The sequence below is a fragment of the Leucoraja erinacea genome, chromosome 2 (genome assembly GCF_028641065.1).
Source record: "Leucoraja erinacea ecotype New England chromosome 2, Leri_hhj_1, whole genome shotgun sequence".
Classification (NCBI taxonomy): Eukaryota; Metazoa; Chordata; class Chondrichthyes; order Rajiformes; family Rajidae; genus Leucoraja; species Leucoraja erinaceus.
Genome location: NC_073378.1, coordinates 93,832,368 through 93,857,834, shown reverse-complemented (window position 1 = coordinate 93,857,834; position 25,467 = coordinate 93,832,368). Strand labels below are relative to the sequence as shown.

Genomic DNA, 25,467 nt, shown 5'->3' with positions numbered 1-25,467 from the left:
GGTGGCTTTAGAGTTACTATCCTGACAGTGTTTGCACTAACCCTGTTCAATGCCATCAAATCTGACATACTCACACCGAATATGGTTTGGACACAAATTAAGCAGAAGGGTCTTCTGTGCATGTTCTGTTCTGAGCCACAGCATTGCAATACTCTCATACAAATACTCGGCAGAATTGTATGCAGAGATCTGACTGTTAGATCATATATATTTAACTTGTCAAAATGACAACTTCAGTTTCTGATGGAGGAAAATTAAGTAATTATCTGCTGGAAGTAAACAACATCGCTCCACCCAATTGCAAAGCAACGATTTACTAATTAACCTGCTTGTTTACAAAAAAGATGTCACACATCATTTTGTCATTGTTCAGATGCTTTTTGATGGGAAAATTTCTTTTTTGGATCTATATCTCACAGGATATAATTGATAACTAACTCCTATAAAATCACTGAATATCTGTTGTCCAACACTAAATTGAACTTTATGAAGACAGTAAACCCTTGTTATAAGGGACCATGGAGGAGGGGGAGGGGGGGAAGGAATAGTTTCTGTTATTGCCGTTGTCCACTATAATCGAGTGAGAGTTGACGCCACTGCCCGGGTCATTATCCTGGACTCCTGTCGCTGAGAGCCCAAGTCTGACCTTCCTCACCACACGGAGCGCTGGGCTCAAGAAGGCTGCCCGGCTCCACCTGGGCAGCACAGCTGGGGAACGGCAATAACCGCTGTTGCTGATTCCTGCATTCAGAGATCGAGAACAAAATGTGAGGTCTGGGGCATTGGGGTGGTGGTGTGAGAGGATGCGGAAACTCTGTCCCGCTCTTAGTGAGATTCCCACACCTGGAGTTCTGGGCAAAAGGACATTGATCTTAAACGTTAACTGTTTCTCCTTCCAATTACACCAACCTGCCTAACCTGCCGAGTGTACAAAGTTCTTTTTAACAGCTAAAATGTATTTTTGTTGCTGCAAGGTAAAAATATGAAAGGCTGTTTCCACAGTGTAATTAGCAGCCTGTGTTCTTAAAGAGACAGACAGCTATAACCTAAATCAATTGTAGATCTGTAATAACAAGGATTTACTGTATAGACACAAACTGGAGGAGTAACTTAGTGGGTCAGGCATGATCTCCAAAGAACACGGATAGGTGACGATTTGAGTTGGGACTCATCTTCAGTCTGAAAAATAGACCCTTGTAGTCCCAACCTAAAACATTGCCTATCCATGTTCTCCAGAGATGTTGCCTGACCCACTGAGTTCCTCCAGCAGTTAGTGTCTTTTTTGTAAATCAGCATCTGCACTATACTTGTGTCTATACTTTTTGAATATTAATCCCAGATTGAAATCATTCTTTTCCTTCACTATGCCACTTTCCAATCAACCTGTTAAAAGCATTTCTATAAAAAGTCTGAATATCTGACCATTCATGGAGGAGCAATTGACATGTAATAGACCTGTATCTTTGGAAGAGTGTCTTTGGAATGCCGTGGCAATTCTTTTGTAGTATAAATTAAAAATGCTTCAAAGGCTGAGGATACAAAACAGAAGCAAAGTTTGCCGGAAACACAAAAGAGGCTGAAGAAGGGTTTTGACCCGAAGCATCACCCATCCATCTTCTCCAGAGATGCTGCCTGACCCGCTGAGTTACTACAGCACTTTGCGTCCTTTTGTGGATTAACCAACATCTGCAGTTCCTCTTTTCTACTGCTTGCAGGAAACACTCCATGGGTTATTCAGCATTTGCAGAGTGAGAAATGGAGATAGTATTTCAAGACATTTAACTTTAATCAGAATTGAATAAAATAAATTAACAAACAAGTGTTGACGTGCAATAAAAGAGTACACATACACAGAGAAGCAAAGGCAGGCGAGTAGTCTGTTAAGACCCAGTCCCACTTTCACAACCTAATTGGTGACCTCTACCGAGTTTGCCCTTGACTCATACTCGCAGCATGGTCGCCGCAAGGTCATAGGAGATGTTCGTAACTCTTCCTCATTCTCGTGAGTGGTCTCCGCGTACCCGTGGCCTCAAGTAGGTTGCGGCATTTTTGCCAGCCTGAAAAAAATGTCCACAAGTAAAAAAAAGGTTGGCATGGAAAAAATTGATACTTTTTACTCGTCGGTAGGTCGTATGTAGGTTGTGATGGTAGTCGTAGGTGGTCGTATAAAGTCGTAGATAGTCATAGGTCGGTAACTGGCCCAAGAAAAAAATACAAACATGACATCATTTTATCATGTGATCATTTTCCACTCGTAGCTAGTCGTAGTTGGTCTTAGGTATGGAAGACTGAGGTCGAGGGGGGGGCATAGGAGGTCATAGCCATAGTTGTAGGAGGTCTGAGACATAGTCATAGGACGTCTTTTACTTCGGCGAGTCAACACGACCGTGACATTTTTTTCAACTCGTCTAGGGTCTTCTAAACTCGTGGATTAGGTCGTCCAAGTGGGACAGGCCCTTAAGAAGGAAAGGGGGATTGAATGAGTAATGGTGTGAAGTGAAAGAGGGATGGGAAAAGTATTAGAAAGTGAATCAACGCTACTGTTTGCAGGTAAGCTGAACACTTACAGGAAATTAGTCATTGCGTTTTCCAAACATATACTGGTTAAAGGAAGGAGCATGCATGGACAAGTGGGTGATGTCAATACCTGCCTAGAAAACAGACAATTTAACAATCCCATCAAATCTTACAGCCCTCAGCTTCCAATCTTCTCTGGCAATAGGGTATAATGTATAATAATTCTGTGGAGCATGCAGTACTACATGCTGAAGTGCAGAATTTTGTGATACCATATGTAACTTACATCATTTTTGGTAGCTTGGAAGGTTCCAACAAGATTAAGTGTAACTGTAATCTTGGCTGATACTGAAATCTAAGACTAATACTACTACCATGCTTTCTCCCATCTTTCTCTGCATCAAATATTTATCTACCTATCCATATAATGGTTCCTTTCTTGATCACTGTGTACAGAATTTCTAATTTCTGTCTAATGCATTTCGTTGTCTCTGTACTGTACACTGGCAATGACAATTAAAATTGAATCTGAATCTGAATCTGAGAATTGCACAATGTCCTCAAAACAAATTCTTGATTTTCTTTTCCAATTCCCCTCTTCGATCCTGTCCAATATCATTAAATTAATAAACATTAATTCTTCAAGAAAACTAATTTTTCTTTTCCTACTCCCATTATAAAAATCACTTAAATAAGTTTCATTTCAGCCTTCTCTGCTCCAGTAGTTATGTTCCCAGTATTTCAAAACATTCCTTATTACTATTGTTTCCCTAGATATCCAGTACTATACTATCCAGGGCCAACATGAACTGCACACAGTTAAATAATTAATGATTCCAAGGTACAGAATTCTGAGAGATAAGATGTACAAGCATTTAGAAGGACAGGGATCGATTAGTTTAGTTTAGTTCAGAGATACAGCATAGAAACAGGCCCTTCGGCCCACCGAGTCCGTGCCGACCAGCGATCCCCACACGCTCTCACTATCCTACAGACTAGAGACAATTTATAATTTTTACTGAAGCCAATTAGGGAGAGTCAGCATGGTTTTGATCATGGAAGGTCGTGTTTCATGAATTTGATTGAGTTTTTTTGAAGAAGTAATCAAGTAGGTTGATGATGGACATAATCTATATGGACTTCTGCAAAAATTTTGATAAGTTTCCACTTGGTAAATTGGTCTGGAAGGTTAGATCACATGGGATCCAGGGAGAGCGAGCTAACTGAATACGGAACTGATTCATGGTAGGAAGCAGAGAGTGATGGTGGTGGAAGGTTGCTTTTCAGACTGAAGGTGTGATGAGTTATGTGCCTCAGGGATCAGTGCGATGCAGGAGGATGAGAATTTTCAAGTAAGTTGACACTAAAATAGATGTCATCATAGACAGTGAAGATGGTTATCAAGAATTACAGTAGGGTCTTGATCAGCTGGTAAGTAAGGGGCTGAGGGATGGCAAATTAAGTTCAATTCAAGAATAATGTGTAGCATTTTGGGTAGTCAAACCAGAACAGGACCTTCACAATAAATGGTAGGGCCCTGGGGAATGTAATAGAACAGGGGATCTAGGATTACAGGTACGTAGTTCCCATGAAGGTGACATTACAGGAGGTGAAGAAGGCATTTGGCATGCTATCCTTCATCAGTCAGGGAATTGATATAGAAGTTGAGACTCTATGTTATAGTTGTACAAGACATTGGTGAGGGTACACTTGGGCTATTGTATTTCATTTTGGTTACCCTGCTAAAGGAAATATGCCATTCAAGTAGAAAGAGTGTAGAGAACATTTACCAGGACATGGGCCTGATCCATAGGGACAGGTTAAACAGGCTAGGACTTTATTCATTGGAGCGTGGGAGGATAAAGGTGATCTTTTAGAGGTATTTATATCATGAAGTAAATAGATGGGTTGAATATACAGGGTCCTTTTCCCGGGGAAAGGGAATCAAGAACTAGTGGGCATAGATTTAAGATGAGTGGGAAAAGATTTAATAGGACCCTGGGCAACTTTATCAGCCAGAGGGCAGTGGGCATATGGAACGAGCTGCCAGAGGATGTAGTTGAGGCAGGTACAATAACAACATTTAAAGACATTTGGACAAGCAAATGGATTGGAAAGGTTTAGATGGATATAAGGCAAATGTGGGTAAGTGAGACTAGCTTAGATGGAGCATCAAGGTCAGTGTGGACGATATAAGCTGAAGACCATGTGTCCGTGCTGTATGACTATGACTTTTTGTAAATATTTGCAAACGTGCTATGCACAGAACAAGATTCAAGATTCAAATTAATTGTCACATGTACCAATTAAGGTACAGTGAAATTTGAGTTAGCATATAGCCATACTAGGTGAGAAAAACAACAATACACAATTCAGTCTCATAAAATAAGATTTAACATTAACATCCACCACAGCGGAATCCACATTCCTCACTGACTTCTTCTTGCGTATGGCGTGCACAGCCTAAAGTTGTCGGTCAAGGGTGGACATCCAGGCCAGGATAGCATCAGTTACTGGGTGGATGGCTTTGATGCCACCAGGAAAAATCCTAAGTGAGCAGTCATTCACGATGTGTGGGATGGTCTGGTCTGGATGTCCGCAGTCGCAAACAGCGCTGTCTGTCATCCCCCACTTATGCAGGTGATGGGCTGTTCTTGCATGGAGGGTGCGGATTCTGTTCAGGGTTAGACATTGCTTGCGATGGAGGTCAAATCCCGGTGGTTTCACTGTGGGGTCTGTGATGACCTCTCCGTTGTTGGTGTTGGCATCTTTCCAGGCTCTGCATCACTCTGCCTTGGAGTCAAAGTCTTCCAGGATTTGTCTGAAGACCAGAAAGATTAGCGGGACCAGACACATGTTGGGCAGGTTGTTCAGGTCAGCATGGATGGGAAGGTCAGGGTTAGCCTCGATGGTGCACCAATCTTTCAACATCCTCTTCCTTCTGCTTATGCTGGGAGGGGTGATATGAGAGAGGACAGGGAGACACTGCAAAGGTGTTGACTTAAGCATCCCTGTGATGACCCGCATTGCAGAGTTAAGGACAGTGTCAACTCGTTTGGTGTGGCAGCTATTAGCCCAAGCTGTTGAGCCAAACGGCTGTTGAGTAGACTAGGCTAAGCTTGCGGTACAGAGGGTGTGTGCATTGGATCCCCAGCTGTTGCCTGCAAGGTTCCTGATGATGTTGACCCTTGCTTTCAGTTTATCAGCCGCCCTATTCAGGTGTTCACGATAGGTGAGTGTGTGATCCAGGGTGACTCCGAGGTACTTGGGGAATTCTTCATTCTTTACCGGCTTACATAAAAGGACACTCGGTGCTGTGCAGTGGCGAGCCGATTGCTGAGGTGAAAGGCAGTGACAGTTGTCTAGATGGGTTAGGGCGAAGTCGCCATCCCCTTCATGTTTTGGGTAGCACTCTGCTGCAATCCTCAAGGGCAGCTCCCTGATAGGCAAGGGCAAGGTCATCTGCATATGCAAACTTCCTAGACGAGGTAGTTGGCATGTCACTCACGTAAATGTTGAAAAGTAGGGGAGCTAGGACAGAGCCCTGGGGGAGACCATCATTCAGGGTCCTGACAGAGCGGGTCTGGTTCCCTAACAAGGCCCTAAATCTATGGTTGCTGAGGATGGATGAGAGGGCACGCATGGTAGTTTGGCACATCAAGATTCTGGAAGCTTTCAGCAACAGACCATGTCTCCACACGGTGTCATAAGCTGATGACAAATCGATGAGAGCAACACCAGTTTTCAGGGCATGTTGGAATCCAGCCTCTATATTGGTATTGAGGGCAAGCACTTGATCTGCACAGTTACCAGGTCTAAATCTAGCTTGCTCTCTGGGCAGAGCAGGTTCTACCAATGGAGAAATCTCGGCAAGCAGGAGGCACTCAAACAGCTTGTAGGATGTGTACAAGAGTAGCCAGCCAGTTGCGTCCATGGGGGCCAAGGTTCTTCCGAAATTCCGGGTGCATCTCATCAACTCCTGCTGCCTTCCCAGCTTTAGTAGAGGACAGACCTTTGTCTACATCAACTGGGTGTATGGATTAGAAAGGGGGCTTGAGGATGGTGAAGAAGAGATGGACTTTGTCAGGTTCCGTCTCACTTCTTGTCGGGCTTCTTTGGAAGTGGCGACCTTCAAGTTCGTCAACAGGGGAGAGGCACCTTGCTGGCACCTTGGGGGGATTGTACCGGGCAGGAGCAGCTGAACCAAGATGATGAAGGAGATTCCAAGCCTTCCTGTTAGAGTGCATAAAGTTCAAGTCATCTACAGTTTCTTGCCAGCGCTGACATCTTGTTGCATCCAGGGAATCTAACAGTTGTGTGGCAGTATCTGGGTCACCTGTGTCATACTGCTTCAAGAGGTCTTCTGATTCAGGGAGCCAACAAGGAGTGAAGTTTGTGCGGAAGCCTCTAGGGACGTACTTCTTTGCTGCAGCCTTCAGGGTCGTGCAGAAGGACTTGTAGTTCTTGGGGACAGGTTCAAGACATGATCTTTTCCTCAACTTCTTGTGAAAACTGTCCAATTTGCTTTCCTGAAGTTCCAGCATGGGAGCGGCTTGGATGAGATCACAGGGATCTGTACACAGATTAGGATCAGAGCAGGTCTATGTTGACTGTGAGGGACGTGCAACAGGATCTTACGTGACGCATGGTGGGGATGGCCAACATCGGTTTTCGATGTCAAGCAGAGGTCTGGGTTGCAGTCTCTCCTCCATCTGCTTGAGTGGAATGTGCCTGGTTGCTTGGCATCATGGAGGAGGTAGCGATCGTTGTTGGATGCCCACATATCCAGTAATTCCCCATTCTCAACATTGGTTGAGTAGCTCCAGGATGAGCGATGACTGTTAATGTCCCCTGCATGTACTTCTGGGTGTTGGAAAGTGGGTAGCATGGAGGCAAGCCATGTGACTCTAGGGGGTTTATATACATTTGTGCCAGTGATATCCCTAATCCTCACAGTAGCAATGAAGATGTAATTGGAGCAAGATTCCTCAAGAACTCAGAAATCATGCAGGTCATAATTCAAGTAAGTAGCAATGTTGGGTTTTTTTTGTGGCATACAGCAGCAACAAGCTTGAAGCCATAGCCACAGAGCTTGGAAGCACATGAGATATCAGCGATGTGCGTTTCTTGTAGAAGGAGAACATCAGCATTAGGTCCTTAGCAGATGTTGAGATGTATTTATTCTTTGCCCAGGGCATTGCTTCAACATTTAGCTTGTAGATGCGTGGGAGATTGCAACCTTGTCCTACCTGTTTTGACTAATGCAATCAACAGGACGTGCCCAAACTTGCACAAATTCCTCACTGTGATGGAAGGCATAAAGTTCAGTCATCTTCCTCCTTTGTTCACCAGTGGTCGGGGCTGAACCGTCCGCTCTTGCCGTTGCTGACGGTCCGCTGTTCAAGTCCTCTCGTCAGGATGATCAAAACTGGCATCGGGACGGATCAGAACACTCCGCAGGATGGAGCTTCCGAGTCGGCCGCCTCCTACTGGCGACCGCTGCTTCACGGTGTTAAAGTCCACCAGTCCCGCAGTCGGAGCTCCTACATTGGCGGCCGCGATACTCGGCAAAACATCCCAGGCTCCGTGATGGTATGTCCGCGCCGCACCGGGGCTTGAAACTCCGGGCCGGTCTCCAGGAAAGACCGCACCACTCCATGTTGTAGGCCCCAGGGGGAGGATGGAGATGCGACACGGAGACAAAATTGCATCTCCCTCGAGGTAAGTGACTGGAAAAAGTGTCCCCCGATCCCCCACCCCCCCACATAAAACATACCATGAGACATTAAAACAAACATTCAAGACATTGTTAAAATAATAAAAACAGAGTAACGACGAGACAGACTGCTGGCGAGGCGGCCATTACGGGCACCACCTGGTAAACGTCATCTATAAATTTGCCAACAGTACCACCGTGGTTGGTCACATCACCAGTGGTGATGAGTCAGCATAGTGATGAATGCTGTGGTGGATGTTTGTGTTATATTTTTTATTGTGGTTGTGTGTTCTTTATTATTATTGTACCTCTGCTGACAACCCAAAATTCCACCGACCCTGGTTGTGTGGCAATAAATTCTATCAATCAATCAATCAATCAACCCTAATCCCACTCTGTAAAGAAACACTATGGGCCAGCTCTTGGATTACTGTGGACATTTTTTTGCGAATTATGTTTTACACTCATCATTTGTTTTGTGCACAATCGTTGCACAGAATTTTATGTGTCATTTACGTATATTGTATGTACATTTTGTTTTTGTATGTTTATTTGACACAATGTGCCTGTGTTGCTGTTGCAAGCGGGATTGTTCACTGTCGTTGTCTCTTGCTGTACTCATACATATGGCAATTAAATAGAATTCTGTGCTCAAATTGTTAATTGTAAGACTATTTTACAGCCGATCAGATTCCTGCCTCCTCCCCAGCAGAACAATCACCGTTCCATTTCGCCCTTCATACTTTTCCTTATCACTGCTACTTTCTCCCCCTCAAATTTATATAAATTTCCTTTTGACAACCAGGAACAATTAATCTATGAGTAAGGAAGGACACTAGAATACCTGGTAGAAACCCATATGGTCATGGAGAGAACATACAAGCTCCACATAGGCAGCACCTGAGGTCTGAATCAAACCAATGGACATGTGAGGCAGCAGTGCTAACCGCTACACCACTGTGCCACTCTATTCCTTTGAATACATTGACTGTGAAGTACGTAAACACACAGAACTCCCTATCCCACACAAAAACCAGCCTTTCCCCCATCAAGAACCACCTTACGTTGCCTCTGGAAATCAGCCAAAATTATTGACGACCCATACCCGCATCATTCCCTCGTCTCCCCTAACCCATCAGGACAGAGGATACAAAAGCCATGGGATTCAAGGACAGTTTTATCCCCGCTGTTATCACCTCTTGAACAGACCTCTTATTCGCTTGGGATCAATATCCAATCTTCCAATCTATGCCATTACAGCCCTTGCACTTTTTTTAATCTGCTCTATTTCTGTGGCTGCACAACTGCGTTCTGCAATCTGATTATTTTATCCTTTACATTTTACCTGTTGTACTCATGTATGGGATGACTTGCCTGCATAACATGCAAAACAAAGGTTTTCACTGCAGCTCAGTGCACGTGACAATAATAAACCAACACCAATGTGGCCATGTATAATTTCAAACGACCAACTCATTTGCTTGCTTACTTACTTATTTCCTCTGTTTTCTTCCCCTCTCCTTCTCTCCCTCTTTTCTCTCTATCTCTTCTCTGTCTTATGGTTGAGGAGCAGATGGTAAATGATGGCCACTACAAAGTAGCTACAGCAGAAAGAGGACCATTGTTGTGCTGCGTAATGTCAAGAAGGAAAATAAATGGATAGAACTGAGTTCAGGTGATTGCAGCTCATATCTGATGACATAGCAAAAGGAACTGGATGATAATTTACAACCTGGTGACTAATATCTAATGTGTATCCCATTGCATGAGAAGGAGCAGAATATCATAACAATTCCTCATCTGTCTCCTTTCCTCTCTTTCCTTAATTTGTCTATTCCGACAATTTTTAAAGTTGCCTCCCCTTAAGGGGCGATTGATCTAAAATTGGGTGGAGCAACACCTGCGGCCAAGCTTCTCCTTGCATCTTGAATCATCTTCTCCTTTAGAAGGAATGCCGACAGTGTAAATACCTGGTTGATGAGAGATGTTGAACAATCCAGGTGTCAACAGGCAGACTATAACGAACTGATGATGGGTGCAGGAAATACACAATTATGCGTCACATGAGGAATTTTGTGAAGTACAAGCACGCAACTCTCTGAGTCAATAACAAATTCAGCTTCAGGTTAAGCACTGAAAGGCGCTTCAGGAAACCTCCCAGACTATCACGGTAAATTCTTGAGCGTGTTTAACACTTAAGGATGAAACACGTATTAAGTGATAAACATGATTATCTCACTGCATTATTTAGTGATATAGCTGACAGTTCTTGCCGTGTTTGTCCACGATATCCTGGATGTTTGCTTTAATTATTGCCGAGGCTTCTTCTCTGCTTTGTGCTGCCGTGAAGTCGACTGGACCAATGGAGTCATGCCCAACATGGCCTTCCTTCCATATTCCGGAAGTGGCGGCGCTGGTGAACGGCTGCGGCTCGCCTGCAGTCCGTTTGTTTTTACTTTTTTGTGTTGTTTTTTTTGTTTTGTCTAGTTAGTTTTTGGTTTTTAGGTTGTGTTTATGTGGGGGGGGGTTGAAACGGGGCTTGCTGTCGCTCCCTTCGGGGGAATGCGACTTTTTTGTCATATTCCCCTTCTCTGCCTCCGTCTGAGCTGGCGACCTCGAGGCTCCGGAGGCAGCCTGTCAGGACTCGCCCTGGGCTCGCTCCCGTGAGGGCGGCCCAGCTTGGGGCTGGAACGGCGCTCCCATGAGGGGCTGTGATGCTCCCGAGAGGGTGGCCTGGCGAGGGGCTGAGACGCTCCCGTGTGGGTGGTCTAGCCTGAGGATAACGGCGCTCCCGTCGGGGCTGCCCAGCCCGAGGGAAACGGTGCTCCTGTGAGGGCTCCCGTCGGGGTGGCCCAGCTCGAGGGTAACGCACTCCCGTGAGGGCGGCCTGGCGCGGGGCGGAGACGTTCCCGTGAGGGCGACCCGGCTCGGGGCTGGAACGGTGCTCCAGTGGCTAAGACGGCGTTCTGGCGGCGGCCCTGAGTCCGGGTTTCAGCCGCGGGCCAGTGGATGACGTCGTCAACAGCTGCGTCCGCTGGACTGGAGGGCAGCAGCTTCGACCACCCTGGGCCGTGGTGTTTGAACCGGCCCGTTCGCGGAGCTCGGGGAGCCGCGGGACTGACTTACCATCGCCCGGTGGGGATATCGCCTCAGCGCAGAGGGAGAAGAGGAGGGAAGAGACTGCAGCCCTAAGATTTTTGCCTCCATCACAGCGAGGAGGTGCTTGGTGGACTCACTGTGGTGGATGTTAATTTGTGTTTAATGTCTGTTCTGGTGTCTATTATTGTATTATTGTATGTATGACTGCAGGCACGAAATTTCGTTCAGACTGAAAGGTCTGAATGACAATAAAGGAAATTTAATTCAATTCAATTCAATTCAATTCAATTCCCCTCTCCCATCAGGCAAAAGATATAGAAGTGTGAAAACACACACCTCCATGTCCAGGGATAGCTCCTTCCCAGCTGTATCAGCAACTGAACCATCCTGCCACAAATACAGAGCAGTCCTGAACTACTATCTACCTCGTTTGGGACACTCGGTCTATCTTTGATCAGACCTTACTGGTTTTATCTTGCACTGAACGTTATTCACGTTATTCCCTTTATCATGCATTCACACACTGTGGAAAGCTCAATTGTAATCATGTATTGTCGTTCCGCTGACTGGTTAGTACGCAACAAAAACTTTTCACTGTACCTCCGTACACATGACCATAAACTAAAATCAGAACAAGCTTTTCCCATCATCCATTTTTGGATTACACAATTTAGGTGATTTACAATTGGAAGATATCTTCTCTGCTATTTAGCAAAAAAACGTGTCTCCTCATTGGGAACAACACTTCCCCTGAAAAGGCCGGCATTAAACTGCTACAGATCTTCCAATACTTCAGAGCATACTATTCCCTGTCCCTCATATCTAACAGTGTGAAGCTTACAATTGCATGAAGCAGCAATCACACATAGCCACCTAAAATGTGCAAACTAAGCAGCTTCCGCAAAACTGGATGGAGCAATGATGGATCATCTGCACAGGCTTGCACCATCAGTGACCGTGTTTCATACCATCAGTGACCGTGTTTCAGCCAACCCAGTCCGCACCGACCAGCGATCACTCGGTACGTTAACACTATCCTACATGCTTGGGACAATTTAAGCAAAGCCAATTAACCTCCAAACCTATATGTCTTTGGGATGTGGGAAGAAACCAGAGCACCCAGGGAAAATTCACGCGGTCACAGGGAGAACATACAAACTCGGTACAGACAGCATCAGTAGTCAGGATTGAATGTAGGCAAAGTGCTGTGAAGTGGACTGGATCAATGGAGTCATGCCCAACATGAGTCACCAAACAGGGGAAAAGAGTAGCCTTTCAGTAGTAAAATCCCAGCTTTTCCTGCACAGCAAATTCTTTACAACTAAACGGCAAGAACATTTGTTCTTAATTTGTACATTACCTTGATTTTCATCAATCCAAACACAATTTCCAAAAAGAGTAAATTAATTTGAGACATTGCATGAGTAATTTTAACATCATCCTCTCAGTGAAGAACTGAAAGGAATGGATTAGTTCAAGAGAGAGTCAAGAGTCAAGAGTCAATTTAATTGTCATTTGGACCCCTAGAGGTCCAAACGAAATGCCGTTTCTGCAGCCATACATTACACACAAATAGACCCAGACACAACATAATTACAATTTTACATAAACATCCATCACATAGCTGTGATGGAAGGCCAAAAAAAAACTTATCTCTCCACTGCACTCTCCCCCCCCCGATGTCAGAGTCAAAGTCAAAGCCCCCGGCTGGCGATGGCGATTGTCCCGCGGCCATTGAAGCCACGCCGGGTGGTGCGAGGTCGCACACCGGGTCTTGGTGTTGGAGCCCCCGGTGTGCGCTCGCAAGTACCCGCGGCCATTCCAGCCGCGCGGGGCGGTGTAGTGAGGCCCCGCTCCAGTAGCTCCCCAACCCCGCAACACGGGCGGGAGAATTCTCCGTTGCAGGAGCCCCGAAAAGCGGTCTCTCTCCAGGGAGCCGCGGGCTCCCGGCGCCGCTGTCCGCAGACCCGCAGCAGCAGCCCCCGACTCAGCAGCGGCATCGGCAGCAGCAGCAGCAGCAGCAGCAGCAGCGTTCCTCCACCGCTCCGGTCTCGGCCAGCTCCGCGACGGCAACGGTGAGTCGGCACCTGAGTCCCCGGCTTCTTCCTGTTGGAGGCCGCTCCTCGTTGCGGCCTCAACGACAACGGAACCCGACGAGAAAAAGGTCGGGTCTCCAGTGCAGGGAGAGATTTAAAAAGTTTCCCCACCCCCACCCCCCCACACACACACCCCAACAAAAAATAACAAAAACTACATTAAAACACAGACAGAAAATAATAAAAACGCGGACAGACTGCAGAGGCCGCTGCTGGCCAGAGCCGCGCCGCCTACCGGATTAGTTACTTCTTTACCATGTTCAGCTTGATTTCCCACTGCCTTCAACTTTCATACTTACACTTGCATAAAGTCTGATCTGAAATCACAATTGCCATACTCACAGCAAGTTGTTTCTACGCACACACACAGAGGTGAAATAATTCTGTATGATTACAGCAATATTTAATCCGGACCTTGTTATCTCACAAAGCTGCATGGATTCCCATAACCGTAAGCACATTATGGCAACCTATAAAATAAACTGAAAAACACAGAGAGAAATATTTAGAAATTTAGCTCAAAGCCTCAACAAAAAAAAAGAACTTTGATTAGTTTTTCCCTATGTGGAAAGAGAAGTGCAGGAGAGTGGTTTAAAGACAGACTTCTAGACATCTGCTATGCAGGGTAGGAGAGGGAGATATGAAGAATAAATGTTCACAATTGTCAAAAGTATTTGAGTTAGTAGGAGATAGATGAACGTAAAGACCATGCGAATGAATTTAAAAATGTGGATCAGGATTTTAAAGGGAGGGAAGGAGCAGTTAAGTAATGTTGTTAAGATTGAAGTAAAATACCTCAGTAATGTTAGGGATTTGAAAGTAAGCTGCAAATCTGCCAGAGGAAGTAGTTGCTGCAAGTACTATAACAACATTTAAAAGATATGCATGGGGACATTTATAGGAAAGATTTACAGAGATATGGGTCAGGCATGGTCAAATGGTACTAACTTAAATGTGGCAACATAGTCAGCATGGATGAGTTGGACCAAAGGGCATGTTTCCGTACGGTATGATATCATGAATCTCTCTAAGAATATGGTTAGACGATGGATGGTGTCAGTTCCTAGGGGGCAGAGTTTAATGGGGGAAAATAAGAGAGATAGTTTTATCTTCCAACGTTCAGATAAAAGCAATTATAGTTCTTCAGCAGAGGGACAGAACAACAACAAAAAGTGACCTTGGATTCATAACAGTGATCGACACATCGGGAACTATTATTACCGATATTCCTCAGAACAAGCACAATCACCCTGCAATTATCGATTCACATTGTTTTAACTTTTACACCAATATTAAGAATAGCAATAATGATTACTATCATCTAGACGTACTCTCTACATTTAGGTCCTTTGACTTATGATGTTGGTGCATTTCTTTTATTTAATCATGAAATACTTCTCCCTGAGAAATTTATAATACTGATACCAACTTCAACAAAAATAAATAGTCCCTCCAAAACTCTTAGACAACCTCTCAATAATATTGGCAATGATGAGGTTTAATATTTTTAGGAAGGATTTTGAGATTTATTGCTAATAGGTTAATTCATTTTCATTTACAATTTATGTGAACTTTTAAAAGATTGATTTACATCAACTGATGTCAAATGATAAAGATGGATAATGCACTGATGGAACAATTCATGTAACATGTTGCTGAATCTTTTACCTTAGCACTTTAAATACACATATTCAAGTGTCCATGAGAAACTTAAAGCTTGAAACAAAAAGGAATTAATTCTAATTATGGAAATCAAAAGTCATAATAGAAAAATGGTGATAAATACCACGTGAGAAAAATACATTGTTTTAGGTGAACACCAAGTAGATTCACGAGAATGAGACCAGGATTTAAATACATGTTAGGACTGGGCACAGAGCTGGTTTGTATTCCTTTGAACTTAGAATCATTTTAAGAGGTTAACATTATTCAGGAGATTTTAGTGTACATGTAGTGATGCAATTTTATTTGGAAAATGAATTCAGAACAAAAGGGCATAATCTTAAAATTAGACCCAAGATGTCATAGAGTATTTCACACAAAAATGAAATAAAAACAGATTGCTCTCTTTCAAAAGAGAGACATTGATTCATTTGAAAGGGCATATTCAGTAAAACTGCTGCATTGGTTGGAGGATCCAGAAGCTGACTCTTAAAACGAGGAATGAAAAACATTTTCATCCCAGGGATATTGGAAATCTGGGGTAGACACAAAATGCTGGATTAACTCAGCGGGACAGACAGCATCTCTGGAGAGAAGGAATGGGTGGCATTTCGGGTCGAGACCCTTCTTCAGACTGATGTCAGGGGAATGGGTGGGACAGAGATAGAATGTAATCAGATACAGTAAGACTGGTGGGAGACCTGGGAAGGGGGAGGGGATGGACAGAGAGAAGGAAAGCAAGGGCTACTTGAAGTTAGAGAAGTCAATGTTCATACCGCTGGGGTGTAAGCTACCCAAGCGAAATATTAGGTGCTGTTCCTCCAATTTGCGCTGGGCCTCACTCTGGCAATGGAGAAGGCCCAGGACAGAAAGGTCAGATTGGGAGTGGGAGGGGGAGTTAAAGTGCTGAGCAACCGGAAGATCGGGTAGGTTAAGGCGGGCTGAGTGGGGGTGTTCAGTGAAACGATCGCCGAGCCTGCGCTTGGTCTCCCCGATGTACAGAAGTTGACACCTGGAACAGCGAATACAGTAGATGAGGTTGGAGGAGGTGCAAGTGAACCTCTGCCTCACCTGAAAAGACTGTTGGGGCCCTTGGATGGAGTCGAGGAGGGAGGTAAAAGGACAGGTGTTGCATCTCCTGCGGTTGCAGGAGAAAGTACCTGGGGAGGGGGTGGGAAGGGACGAGTTGACCAGGGAATTGAGGAGGGAACAGATTCTGCGGAATGCATAAAAGCGGTGGAGATGGGAAGATTTGGCCAGTAGGGGGATCCCGTTGAAGGTGGTGAAAGTGTTGGAGGATTATATGCTGTCTGCGACGATGATGGGGTGGAAGGTGTGGACAAGGGGGACTCTGTCCTTGGTGTGAATGGCGGGTGAGGGAGCAAGAGCGGAGCTGCGGGATATCGAGGAGACCGTAGTGAGAGCCTCGTCTATAATGGAAGAGGGGAACCCCAGTTTCCCAAAGAATAAGGACATCTCCGATGATCTAGTATGGAAAACCTCATCCTGGGTGCAGATGTGGCATAGACGGAGGAATTGGGAGTTGGGGAAAGTGTCTTTACAGGAAGTAGGGTGGGAAGAAGTGTAGCCTAGATAGCTATGGGAGTCAGTAGGGTTGTTGTAGATGTCGGTCAATAGTCTGTCTCCTGTGAGATCCAGAAACGGTAGGGAGATGTTGGAGATGGTCCAAGAGAATTTGAGTGGAGGATGGAAATTAGTCCCGAAGCTGATGATGTCATTGAGTTCTGCAAGGGTGCAGGAGGCTGCACCGATGCAGTCGTCAATGTAGCGGAGGTAAAGTTCGGGGATAGGGCCAGTGTACACCTAGAACAGGGATGGTTCGATGCACCCTACAAAGAGGCAGGCATAGCTAGGGCCCATGCGAGTGCCCATTGCTATGCCTTGGATTTGGAGGAAGTAGGAGGAGTCAAAGGAGAATTGTTGAGGGTAAGGACCTGCTTTGCCAGGCGGAGGAGTGTATTACTAGACGGAAATTGTCTGGTTCTGCAGACGAGGAAGAAATGGAGGGCTTTAGGACCTTCCTGGTGGGGGATGGAGGTGTTGAGTGACTGGACAACCATGGTAAAGATGAGGGATTGGGGGCCTGGAAAACGGAAGTCGTTGAAGAGACGAAGAGCGTGTGAGGTGACTTGGACATAGGTGGGGAGGGATTGGACCAGGGGGGATAGGATGAAGTCGAGGTATGTGGAAATTAATTTGGTGGGACATGAACAAGCAGACACAATGGGTCTGCCAGGACAGTTCTGTTTGTGGAATTTGGGGAGAAGATAAAACGGACCGTGCAGAGTTGGGGAATGATAAGGTTGGAGGCAGAGAGCCACAAGTAATAAAATCAGAAATGGTTGGAATTGGAAATCTGCGTGAGATTGTCAGATTTCAGTGGTGCAAAGGTGAATAAATGGAGTTGAAGGTCACAGCAACCATCATCACATTAAGCAAAGGTTGGTTTGACATCCTGTTCAGCATCCTCCTATTTTTGGCCGCATGAAAAGAAAAGCTAAATATTTTAAGAAAGGCCTTTCAAAGCCATAATGCTTTTATCATAACATGAGGATAACCTCCAAAAGGATACCAAGTTTCCTGGAAATCAAAAGTTGTGCATTTACATTAGTTTAATTCAGTATATAAACATATAATGCACTATACAAGGTTAAAAATACATGCTTGTTTTAAAGAATAACTCTTTCAATATATCAACTGTTCTTTTCACTAACATAAAAATACAAACATGCTCAATCAGCAGCTGCAGTTGATAAAACAGATTATTATTTGATTTGTGCCCTTTGGTCATAATCTTTCATCAGCTGTGGTAAAAGTGCACGCATGAGTTATTAACTTATCCTTTCTTATTCAAATGTTGCCCAACACAGCGAACATTTTCCGTATTTTCCATATTTAACTCGCGTATTACCAGCCTTTGTGGCTTCTTTTTCTGTCTCAATTGTTTTACACCTTTTTCAGAATTCACAAAAAATTGCAGGCTATCGTTAAGTTACAGAAATTCTTTACAAGTTTGAAATGTGCTGCATTCACTAACCTAAATAGATTATGCCTTTTCCTGTCCAAATTCTGTCACTATGTTAGTAATAGTTAAGCACTGTTAAAACCTTCGGTGGGTGTCTGTTAATCCCACATCAGCCACCTACTTTTCAAGGTTATATAAAGCAATAATGAAGTTTAATTGGTGTGTACAGTTTACCAGGCACTCTTTTCAATTCTAGTAGTACAATTTCATGCTCAAGCCTCATTTGCACACCACAGCTGTATGTTCACCTTTGTTGCGAATCTGCAGCTGACAAGCAGCAAAATTACTACCATGGAGTTATTTACCTTGATCTACGGAGTTTCAACTCCCACTGCTTCAATACAGACTCCAAACAAACCGAGAATGAGGGCCTTGCAGCAGGCCAAGTTAAACAGCTGGATGCAAATCTTCTGACATGCTGGTGCCAGCTGGACACACATGGTGCATTCATTGGATAATTTATCACCTCAACCTGGACTTGCAGCCTGTCCTGAAAGACCACTGCCCACCAACAGATATTGGATTGGTTGCTGGAAGCCAGCGCTAAAGCAGTTAATCAACCTGCCTAACACAATCCTTTTAAGGTTATTTTGTATTGAATTATTTTTTTTACATGGGAGGAAAGGCAAAATACATGGGTTGAAGAATTAACGACTGAAAACACGCCATGGCACTTTCATGCTGATAATTGTGTTCTGACTTTAAACAGAAAATCAAAGCTTGCTTTGGAATATTGAATCTATGTGGTGGACATTTAAAATACAATCATCAAGGGCATATTATGATCAGATCATCTAGACCAAAAACAAACACAGCCAGGATGTGTAAACATTTCTGAAGTCCGATTACATCTGGTTTATTTTAGTCATGACAAATATTTTACTTTATTTGATATTATAGAGGGAAGAAAAGCTTTACTATTTTCAAAACTGAATCATCTAATTATTTGTACTTTATTTGCATAATATCAGAAAATGTCAGGAGAATTTGGACTATACATCAATATCGAAATATTGGAAGTTGAGCTGCCTGTTGACTCATATTTCCTCAACAAGAAACACTCCATTTATGACTCATACTGCAGGGTGGCATCTTTGTAAACAAAGACTGTGCCCCATTCAATGGGATATACTGTATGTGTGGCTGGGGAAAGGGCTCGACCCGAAACGTCACCCATTCCTCCTCTCCAGAGATGCTGCCTGTCCCGCTGAGTTACTCCAGCTTTTTGTGTCCATCTATGTGAAAACATATCCACTTCAGATAACCAGTCTTTTCAGTTTACATCAGAATTGGGTAGTTCTGGAAGGCTGCAGATGCTCAGGAGGCATCTGTGGGTTGGACAAGGCTGGCTCGATGAACTCTCATAGTCTGTTTCTCTCTCCATAGGTGCTTCCAGGTCCACTAAATGCCTCCAGCATCTCCTTTTTTTGTTTCCAATCTCCAGTATCTGCAGATCCAATGTAGTGATTTATCTGGATCGAATATTCACAGGTAACTCCATGTTTGTTCAAACAAACAAAAGAAAAATAGATCAAAGAGATAATATTGTAAAGCAAAATATAGAAACAATAAACATTGTAAATATTTGGCAGGTCAGGCAACATCTGTGGAGACAGAAACAGAGATAACATTCAAATTGATGAGTTTCATCAGAACTAGAAAGGTTTTAAAAATAGGCAACATTTAAATTGCAGAGAAGCGGTGGTGGGAGATAATGAAGAAAACAAAGGGCCCTCCAGTAAGTGAGGTAGATCGAGAAACCTTCAGCTGGAGGCCTGAGTTGGGGAGCTGGGGTGAGCCATTCTCTGTGGAATACAGTATGCAAAAATTCCCTCATGCCCCTTTCAGTAAAGGGCTCTTGTTTTAAGTCGTCAATCCTATTTTCTAGAGACTCTACATTGGCCAATAGAATGTTAGGGAGAGTGGTCGGGCCATAGTTATCTGCACTTCAATCATACCTGCCGGCCATCCCTATGAATATGTTTCTAAGCTCAATAAAGTCCTTCCCAGTGCTTCCAGGTACTGTACTCACTGTTTACGTAGATCGCATGGCCAGGAAATCCCTTGTCTCAGGAGATCACGACAACGATTATCAATTATGTTACAGCACTAATTTCTGCTGATTCCTTCAAATTAATAAGCGAGGTTTAAAACAGGAATAGAAGATGCAGGGATATCAAATGGAATTCCATATTCCATAAGTTAAATTATGCAATATTACTTGGCATTTACACCTATCTTTTGTTGATGTTTTACATGACATTCTGTAATTTAGTTTTGCTTTCTGACTGCTAAGAACTTGTGTCTAACATGTGGGAAGCAAAGAATGATGTTAAATTTACACATTCTCTTTTGTGTTGCAGGGACATCCTGAAAAGATTTCACAGGCAATAAATTACTTTTTGAAGTCTGGACACTGTGTTATATAGATAAACAGGGCCTGCAATTTGCATGTTGCAAGGTTCAACAAACAACAATGCAGTCATTTATCTTATCCCTGCTGGTGGTGTTGGTTGAGGAGATTATTGACCAGAACACCAGGTAACTGAGAATTCTCCTCCCCTTCTTCAAATAATACTGTTGAATCTCTAATGTCAGCTGAGCAGCCAACTGGAGTCTCGGTTTAATGGTCATGATTTTGCTGTACTATAAGCTGTGAGGTTGTCAGCATTCAGCTTTACAACAAGGTAAATCTGACTGTACCTTTGGTGATCACTGGCAATTTTAGGCTGAAACAAAGTACATCCAAGTCCTATCTTGTAGTCCATGTCAGAGAGTCATAGAGTCTAAGAGCATGGAAACAGGCCCTTTGGCCCAACTTGCCCACAAAGCCAACATGTTCAATTTACACTAGTCCCATCTGTCTGCGTTTGGCCCATCTATCTGTCTATCTATCTATCTATCTATCTATCTATCTATCTATCTATCTATCTATCTATCTATCTATCTATCTCTATCTATCTATCTATCTATCTATCTATCTATCTATCTATCTATCTATCTATCTATCTATCTATCTATCTATCTATCTACCTATCTATCTATCTATCTATCTATCTATCTATCTATCTATCTATCTATCTATCTATCTATCTATCTATCTATCTATCTATCTATCTATCTATCTATCTATCTATCTATCTATCTACCTATCTATCTACCTATCTATCTATCTATCTATCTATCTATCTATCTATCTATCTATCTATCTATCTATCTATCTATCTATCTATCTACCTATCTATCTATCTTCTATCTATCTTCTATCTATCTTCTATCTATCCTATTACTAAAACTCTCAACTCAACCACTTCTAGTCTGCTTTTTTTTAAATTTGCGCAGAAACGGTGCACTTTATAGCTAGGACTTTTTCGCCACCTTACTCGCCTTTCTCCTCTACTCCAACCCACCAGTTCTTGCAGACAACTGCACTGCATTGGGCCGCCAAATGCCCAGGCTTGTTGCATTCCCTGCACAGCCTGGGTTGCCCCGCGTAGGTCATGTACCCTCGGTTCCCTCCGATAGTGAACACCGAGGGAGGGTGCATGATGGCTCCCTTCTCATCCACCCTCAGTTTCACCTTGACTTGCCCCTTGCTCGTCCAGATCCCGAACAGGTCCTTCACATCTACACAGTTCCCTGCTCCCTCGACATAACGAGCAAGGAAGGTGAGGACATCCACGACGGGCACAGATGGGTTGAACATGTGCACCGTGATCATCCGTTCCTTCTGAGTGGGGGGGATGAAGAGCGGCTGCATCTTCAGCAGCGACAGCGGAGCTTTGTTCCCCTTCTCCTGGAAGTCTTGCATCAACTTCTGCCTTCCCGTCGGACACTTGAAGGTAACGTCAAAGTATCCATTACCCGAGAAGTCCTGGAGGCAGAAGATGTCCTTGGCCTCCAGCAAGAACTTCCTCATGAACATGTCCTGTGAGAAGGGAATCCCCTTGTCCTTCACACTGACTCGCAGGGTATTGTGGATACCGTGTCCTCCCGCTGCAGTTGCTGCTGCCATTGTGACTGGATGAGGTGTTAGGTTGGTTACCCAACCAGCATGGATCCACCTCTAAGCCACCGACGTGTCCTCCAATTTCGATCCACGATCCACGACCCTTGTCCCGCGAGGACCGTCAGAACTGTTCTGATAAGAACAGACAGTCTCTTTTACTCAAGTAGCAATGCCGGGAAAACCGCCTTTTTATTCATGGTCTCTCTCTCCCCTGCCAGGTAACAGATACTACACTTGATCTTTGTCAAAACGCCGAGAAGCTGGCATGTAATATGACATCCCAACTCCTTTACTCAATGCCTCGGCCAATGAAAGAAGGTACGCCATATTCCTTCTTCACCACTCTCAGGTAACTATATACTTGTACCCTCAGGCCTCTCTGTTCCATAAGTCTCCCCAGGGCCTTGCCATTCACTGTTTATGTCTTGCTCTGCTTTAACCTTTCCAAATACATCACTTCACATTTGTCTGAGTTAAATTCTACCATCTACCATCCCCTCGCCCACTTTCCCAGTTAATTAATATCCTGTTATGACCTGGAACAACTATCTTTACAGTTCAAGAGTGGGAAATAATGTGTGGAACACAAGGGAGAATATGAAAGTAGTCAAATGCCATTTACAACAGCAAAGGCCATTTAGTCTGTTATGTAGTTCAGTTTGATCATGTTTATTCTGTACAACAATCCATTGTACCCTTATTGGTTCAATGAATACCTTTACCGAACAAAGATGTGTGGATTTATGTTAAAACACTTAACTTGATTGAAAGATTTGGAGAAGAGGGAGTTCCAGGTTTTGATCACCCTTGACACTATTTTGGTTTCATTCCAAATGAGCCTAATTTTAGGAATATGATGTTCTGTTCCTTCCTGTTTTCCCCATTAGATGGTAAAAGGACCAAAAAAAGAAATGCACACCACAGCAACAGTTGTGGGGATGCCACTGCAATTCTGAATGGTTAATCTTAATGCTGTTGTTACGATCAAGCTTACATTCCAGAATTGAAAAGGTGGTGAGAGCTGGGGAGGAGTGGGTGGTGAAATTTCCAAATAATTTTGGAAAAGAGAAACTAGGCATGGCCAGTGGAGTGAGAGAAAAGAAAGAATGGTCAACCTTTTCCGTGACCAATGTTGAAGGGAAAGGGGCAAATGGCTTTGGAAAAAGGGAACCATTCAGAAAAAGGTAACAGATCTATCGCAGTCGCTGCCTCAAAAAGGCTGTCAACTTCATCAAATACCCACACCATCCTGGCCACACACTCATCTTTCCGTTGCCATCGGGAAGAAGGTACAGGAGCTTGATTTCTGGAACATCCAAGTTCAGGAACAGCTTCTTCCCCACAGCCATCGGGCTAAAACCTTGCCATCAAACAAACTCTGAACAATAACAGCCTATTGCACTTTATCCGTTTATTTATTGTGTACATATATGATCTGTGGTATATAGACACACTGAACTTTTATCTCCTGTTCTGTATTATGTTTACATATTCTGTTATGCTGCAGCAAACAAGAATGTCATTGTCCAATCTGGGACACATGACAATAAACTCTCCCTCGCTCTCTCTCTCATCAAGAAGCAGAAATTACAAATGGAAAAGTGGCTGAATAGTTTGCTTTACTTTGGGAGAATGTATAAAATGAGCAGTGATTGGTTTAATGTGTGAGATTAGGAATTGGAAGGATTTAAGGGAATGTTATGGAACAGTGAAAGAAGAGCTAGAACCTCGGTGAAAGGCAGAAAACAGAAAATGTTGATGAAGATAGCTGAAAACATAATCTTAAGGACAAGAAAATCCATGAGCAAATAAACAAAACATTGGAATTAGGGAGGCAGCGGAGGGAGGTGAGAGTGTTTAGTGGAGACAGTTTTCGGAGTCTGAGGTTATCTTTGACCTGGAGCATTTGGTTGAGTTTAGAGAGGGTCAGTGGCTACAGATGGGACAAACGGACTAATCATGTACCTGGTATATTACATCCTGTGGCTGTGCAACCTGTAAACACAAAGAGGAAACTGTGGCAGAACAACAACAATGTTTGGATAACAGGAAGAGCTTGCATGAAAAGGGGACCAAGCCAGAAGTAAATAATGGTATTGAACTTAAGACAGACCGAGGGTTAAAGGACCATTGCTCCTCATGAAGAGGGTTCAACAGTGGACAGGATGATGTGAATAACCACAAGTGAAAATGCCCCACAAAATATTGGCTGAGCAAGAAATTAGTTGTGGATGGAAAAGCTGAGTTATGGGTGTCTTTGGGTGAAAACTGGAACAATCAGAGGAAAGGGGTGCAAGGGAAGTTCGGAAGAGATTGAAACTAGAGATGAGGGCTAGTTGTTCAGTTCGCTAAAGTGCAGCCGGCAATGAATAGTGGTAACCTCAATAGGAACATCACAGTGGAGCTAGGCAAACAACAGGTACTGGACGTTCACAGTGTAGTTAAAATGGCAAAGGTGGATGAGTACGAAGACAAGCAGAGATTAGAATGTAGCAAGAAAATTCTGAACTCTCAGCATTTCAGAAGTGCTCCTGACGTTTACTGGCATTCTGAACACAATAGCTGTGCTATTTGTTCAGACTTCATAAAAGCAATGTCAATGAAGAAGGGTCTCGACCAGAAACATCACATATCCATTTTCTCTAGAGATGCTGCCTGACCTGCTGAGTTGCTCCAACACTTTGTGTCCTTTTGCGTATTATCCTGCATCTGCAGTTCCTTGTTTCTACCTTCTAGTGTTAATGTTATGTCCCTTAGGTCAACTTAAAGATGGCACGGTTACAAAAGAAGAGCAGCAACTTTACTATTTCCTGTCCAACGTGCATCTCACAATGACCAAACAGAAAATAAACATTAACAGGATGCAAGATACACAAAAATGCTGGAGAAACTCAGCGGGTGCAGCAGCATCTATGGAGCGAAGGAAATCGGGCCGAAACCCTTCTTCAGACTGATGGGGGGTGTGGGGGGAGAAGGAAGGAAAAAGGGAGGAGGAGGAGGAGGAGCCCGAGGGCGGGGGGATGGGAGGAGACAGCTCAAGGGTTAAGGAAGGGGAGGAGACAGCAAGGGCTAGCAAAATTGGGAGAATTCAACATTCATGCCATCCGGGACGCAGGCAACCCAGGCGGAATATGAGGTGCTGTTCCTCCAATTTCCGGTGTTGCTCACTCTGGCAATGGAGGAGACCCAGGACAGAGAGGTCGGATTGGGAATGGGAGGGGGAGTTGAAGTGCTGAGCCACCGGGAGTTCAGGTAGGTTATTGCGGACTGAGCGGAGGTGTTCGGCGAAACGATCGCAAAACCTCCGCTTAGTCTCCCCGAT

The 25,467-nt window shown here is 44.1% G+C and overlaps 1 long non-coding RNA gene across 1 annotated transcript; it reads right to left on the bottom strand.

Annotated features, from left to right (window-relative positions):
- Window positions 1–626: 626 nt before the first annotated feature.
- LOC129712738 (uncharacterized) lies at window positions 627–21,382 on the bottom strand. Its single transcript, XR_008726119.1, has 3 exons — window positions 18,442–21,382; window positions 13,771–13,910; window positions 627–2,057 (listed from the first exon to the last, which is right to left on the bottom strand). It is a non-coding gene; the product is annotated as an uncharacterized LOC129712738 (long non-coding RNA).
- Window positions 21,383–25,467: the final 4,085 nt, after the last annotated feature.